The sequence below is a fragment of the Nannospalax galili genome, unplaced genomic scaffold, assembly GCF_000622305.1.
Source record: "Nannospalax galili isolate Female #2095 unplaced genomic scaffold, S.galili_v1.0 scaffold925, whole genome shotgun sequence".
In the NCBI taxonomy this organism is placed as follows: Eukaryota; Metazoa; Chordata; class Mammalia; order Rodentia; family Spalacidae; genus Nannospalax; species Nannospalax galili.
In genome coordinates this window covers 67,909-73,669 of record NW_008353878.1, presented here as the reverse complement: position 1 = coordinate 73,669, position 5,761 = coordinate 67,909, and the positions used below count along the sequence as shown (strand labels likewise).

Below are 5,761 nucleotides of genomic sequence, written 5' to 3'. Positions count from 1 at the left end.
CTTAGAAAAGAAAATTTAAAACATTAAAGAATACATGTAAAGGAATTTTCACTCTGACTTTTATGAGGTTGAGCTTAAAGAAAAGCATGAGGAAATTTTGTTTCATTTCTTGCCTGTAAATTCTATCAAAGGAAGTATCTCAACTGTTTCTACAGATTAACTAATAGTGATTTTATTCTGTGTGGTCAGTATAACTATTACAGGAATTTTAAATCGCCTTAGGCACTATTATTAGGGTTATTTTCATCCTAAGATGAATACACAACAAAGACTAGAAGTTAACCCATCATGTGGAGATTAATGATAAACTGGCTTCCTATAGTTAGAGTGACCACTTTACACACAAAGAGGTGGATGGAGCACCAGCTACTGTGACACTGACAGTCCACTTCCCCTGTGACACTAGACCTGCTGCATCATTTGGGGGTCTAGTTAAAAAATGAGACTAAGGAGTTCCTACTTAAAAAACAGAAAAGGCCGGGCATGGTGGTGCACGCCTTTAATCCCAGCACTCAGGAGTCAGAGGCAGAGGCAGAGGCAGGCGGATCTCTGTGAGTTCAAGGCCAGCCTGGTCCACATAGTGAGTTCCAGGACAGCTGGGGCTACAGGGAGATCCTGCCCAGAAAAGTAGCCATTTGTGCCATTCTGTTATCACCTCTATTGACATGCTGCTTCGTGTGTTTACTACCTGACATCAGTGTGATGCAGATGCTCGTAGGTACTTGGGGCCCTTCCTAGAACACTACCTCTGGGGTATGTGAACCCCACGGGACTTATCCTGTATCCACGTCCACGTGTCTGCTGCTGGAGGAGGTGGCATGGCGGGGAATCAGAAGACAGAATTTTTGTAAGAGATGCAGGGAGGTGGCAAGTGTTATAGTCTGGGATCCACAAATGCCCCAAGCAGACAGACAGGTGAGTCTGAAGAAAGAAAAAGATGTATTATGCCTGGGCTACATGGCCGGGCTACACTGTTTCCTAGAGGGTCCGAGTGCAGCACCAGGTCTAAGCACTCTGATTCTTTTTATATTGACCATGTTGCTAGGCAAGCAAACAGAATACAGAAACCAATCACTGAGTGTTAAGCTTGAGCAAGCATTATCAAGGAAATACGTGAGAAAATACAATTTTTCATCCAATCCCCCCACCTGCGCAGAACTAGTTTCTTCTTTCATAAACTGACATTATCAATCTTACTGTTACTCTATTTTGTCTTTACTGGTCACAAAGTTCCCTCTATGGGGGTTTCGTTGTACAGCAGTTGTATCTTAGGAACCTCTAAATGTTGTGGGATACTTTTTGTACAGAGAAACTATAACCAGGAGTGAAAAGTTTAGGTTCTCAAGCATACAGGTGGGGAGTCCCCTAAATAATTTCTATTCTATTAAGCAACAATCACTATTTTGCAGAAGCAAGCCAAGCATAATCTACAGAAGCCATAAATCAGCAGTTAGCAGGAGCACTCTAGGATGCTCTGACCTGTTCCCAAGACAACCAGGGTCCAGGCTTGCATGTGTTCCCATATCCTGGGCCAACTGCCTGATATTTTCAGAGACTAGAGTCAGCCTAAACTTTAACATGGAGTAGCTATGGTCAAGAAGGTGCCCTATTACAGTGAGGGCATGACTGGATGGGAATGAAGGATCTAAGGTCATAACACATGCTCCATTATTCTGCCTTACTTCATTTAAAGTCAAATTAAAATATAGCATATAAGATGGGGTTACAGAGTATTAAGCTGAGAGAGATACCCCATGTAGCTATGCTGACTTCATGACTAGAAGCTTTGACCACAGTCAAAGGCAGATCATCTATGGAATGCAGAAGAACATCTTGCTGGGAGAGAAGAGGTGCCCTTCCTCTCAGTCCTGGGACGAGAAGGTTTGCAGTGTAACTTGTTTCTCCACATCAACACATTTCAGTTGAGCGCACTTTCTTTTATATAAAAAGGTTGAGGGGGAGATGTAGCTCAGGGTAGAGTGCTTGCAAAAACAAAAATCAAGTAATTTAATAGTTTTCTCCTAGAATCTTTTAAAGTATAGGATCATATGATAGGAAATGGGGATAATTTAATTTCTTCCTTTTATCAAGCATTATTTAAAGTGATGATAGTTGAAAAAAAAGGTTGAGGGTAAGTAATGTTGAATATAATCCTGATGAAGTGTAATTTCATACTGTGAACCATGACTTTATTGTAAATAAAACATGGAGGCAAGATTTTATTCAACTCAGTAGCTAATGAGGAAACCAGAAATATATCAAAACTAATTCAAAGAGCATATGTGGGGGCTAGAGAGATGGTTCAAAAGTTAAGAGCACTGACTGCTCTTGTAGAGGACTCAGGTTCGAATCCCAGCACCCACATGACAGCTAACAACTGTCTGTAACTCCAGTTACATGGGATCCACACCCTCTTCTGACCTCCACAGGCTTTGCACACATATACTGCACCTAGATATATACATGTAAAATAGTAACAAAGAAATAAAACAAGCAAACAACAACCAAAGAAAAACAAAGACCATGTAAGAAAATCAATATTAAGACCACATTGCTGAGCTATATATAGACCTAATCAATACCCACTGGAGTCATAAACTACAACATTCATTTTATATTTACAATGGAAATAAATTAGTATAATTTCTATTGGACAAAATTTTATAAGCTAACCTCTATCTCTATGAAACTTTACAATGGAACATACCACAGAAAACCAAACTGAGCACCAGAGTACTATACCATGAGTATCCAAGGGATCAATTCCAATTTGAGAATGATTTGCTTTCCAATAAAGCATTTATTCATTCTGTCCTAGTGTTCTAGGGTTTTTACTTCAGCTGACTGTGGTGTTAGATTTCTCACTGCTTCTTGGTCTTTTGACTAAGATCAAGTAGAGTATCTGATCTTACCAGTTTAGTAGGTACCCATTTCTTTAGAGGGGGAGGGTCCCCTGTAACTCCAGCTGGCTTAGATTCACTGTTGTCAACTTGACACATCTGGGTTGAGGAAGCCTCAATTGGAGAATCGCCTCCATTGGATTGACCTGTGGCCATGTCTGTCAGGCATTTTCTTAATTGGTGAGTGATGTGGGAGGGCCCAGCCCACTGTAGACAGTGCCAGTCCTGGGTAGGTGGTCCTGTATTATATAAGAATTGTTGAGCATGGGCTAAGGGAGTAAGCCAGTAATCAGTGTTCCTCCACGGTCTGTGATGAACTGTGACTCAGGAGATGCAAGCCAAATAAACCCTTTCCTCCCCAAGTTGGTATTAGTCAGAGTGTTTTATCACAACAATTGAAGGCAACCTAGAAAGTAGACCAGACTGGCCTTGATCTTATAGAGATCCACCTACCTCTGACTCCTAAGTGTTGGAATTAAAGGTATGCACTACTATGCCTGACTAATAGGTATTCTCGAAAAAAAATTCTTATTATTTTTTGATGGGAGGCGAGGGGTGAAAAATACTTGGAAATATCTAAAAAGAATTAAACTTAAAAAATATATTACTTTTTTCACATGTTGGAGACTCTAAATATAGGAGTTAGGGCATGTGACAGTTTATGAATTTGTCTCAGGAAAATTTCTCCTTCTAAACCTTTTCCTTCCTCTTGAGGAAAGTGCTTATTAGTGTGCTTTGAAAACTATTTTTGGAAACTCCAATCTAGCTTAAACCCTTTGGCACAGATGATGGAGGTAAGATTCAGAAATGGCTAGTGCTTACTTCAGAGTGGCAAACCACAGAGCTGTTACACCAAGTAAAACAGGGGAGCCATATATTCCATAAATATGCTAGTCCTTAAGTGTCTTTCTGAAGTCAGAATTGCTGAAAATAGTTAAAAATCATTTCAATACACAGGTAGCTATTTTTATCAGTGAGGGAATACAAATTTGATATATATTTCAAAATTCAGGGCAGACAACAAGGGATAGAAAAAAAATCACAGTTTATCGTGTGTCTATTATCATTGTCAACACATTTAATTATTCAGTTATACCGCATTGTGTAATATTTGAAATGGAAACTTAAGACTGTGTTTTACGAGGTGTTTTAAGTATCATCATTTCCAGATAAAGTAGTGTTGGAACAACACCACAATACCATTTTTCAAAGCACAGATAGAGCTTGATCATTGTTAAGTCAATAGCAATCAGGAGTGTTAATACAAACACAATTCTTGCTTGAAGTCATTGCTTCATTTTAACTAGAATAAACAACATCTGAATTTATGTTCCAGTGTTTGTCTCTCAGTCCATATACGTCAAGTTTTTAGCTAGCTCTAACTTTTGGCTCCAAATCACTGGAGGTTAGGTAGGCAGGTGGAAGCAATTTTTCCTTCATTTTTGTAGAATAAAAGGTTCAGCAATTTTGCTAAGGTACATGATATACCAGCAAATGGGCCAGGAACAAAATGTAAGGCTGGGGAACTTTGTCTATTGCTGAATCAAAAATATTGGTTTGTTTCCTTCCTAAATTTAAATTCTTTGTTTCAAACCAAAGCCAGGGGATTTTGAATGCCTCACATTCTATCCAGGCTTTAACTTTGCTCTATTTTCATTTTGTTTGCCAAGCTCCTCATGCAATTTGAACAGTGGTATGACTAATTATATGTAAAAATCATAGTGATTAGCACAATTTACCAAGCCATTTTTCCATGCACAAATGCTATCTGTAAATGATAAACCATGTATATTCAAAGCAAGAATAAATTCTTCTAGTTACAAAATAAATAGGCTTTAACATATCTTTCCTTATCCAAAAACATTAATAAATAGTTTCTGAATGGTAGGAAAACATATTAGCAACTTATATTTTGTTTGATTTTTTAAAGAGGGAAGGAGAGAGGGAAGGACTGAGGGAGGGAGGGAGGGAGGGAGAGAGAGAGGAGAGGGAGAGAAAAAGAGAGCTAGGGGGACCAGAGTCAGAGCCTGTTAGCATTCTATAAGAAAAAGAGAGAACAGATAGCTTCCAGATGGGATTTAAGCTACAGAGGTCTCCTATGCCCAGAAAGATCAATCAGGCTAAATGAGTTCTCCATGTATCATTACCTAAAGGCAGAGAAAATTGAAGACAAGATTTCCCCCCGCTTGTTTGACCTTGCTGCATAAATATGATATAAAAATGTGTGGAATTTGACAATGATCTTTTCCACTGGTTAAACCTTGAAATTTTAACTCTTGAAGAATTTTCAAATTCAGCATACATGACACTATTCTTCTATATTTAATTTTATTAGTTCTCGTTGAAATGTAACAATATTATGTGTAATCATGACTTCAATGAACCTTGAATTTGCAGGGGATCTCAATGTTTTCTGCTCTGTAAAAACAAATGCTCAACCCTTGTTGCCTCACTCAAGAAAGGCAGTAATAAAAGTGGTTAGAAAATCAATTTAAACTGCATTTGTACTTTACCAAGAGTCCCATGACACTTACATTGGTAAGCGTTATGCTTTCCAAATATGTGGTCCACTTTTATAAGCAACTAAAACCCCTGCAACTTCAGTCACACTCTCCAAGCAAGAATAAGTGACCCCACATCAACCCATTTTCACAATGTCTGGCTCTTGCAGAATGGAGGAAAGAAATGAGATTATAAGCAACTAAAACCCCTGCAACTTCAGTCACACTCTCCAAGCAAGAATAAGTGACCCCACATCAACCCATTTTCACAATGTCTGGCTCTTGCAGAATGGAGGAAAGAAATGAGATAAAACTGTTATACTAAGTGAAGTAACACAATCTCAGAAAAAAAATCAACAT

The 5,761-nt window shown here is 38.6% G+C and overlaps 1 pseudogene; it reads left to right on the top strand.

The window, feature by feature from the left end:
- Positions 1-2,863: 2,863 nt before the first annotated feature.
- LOC115067343 lies at positions 2,864-2,964 on the top strand (annotated as a pseudogene).
- The last annotated feature ends 2,797 nt before the right edge of the window (positions 2,965-5,761 follow it).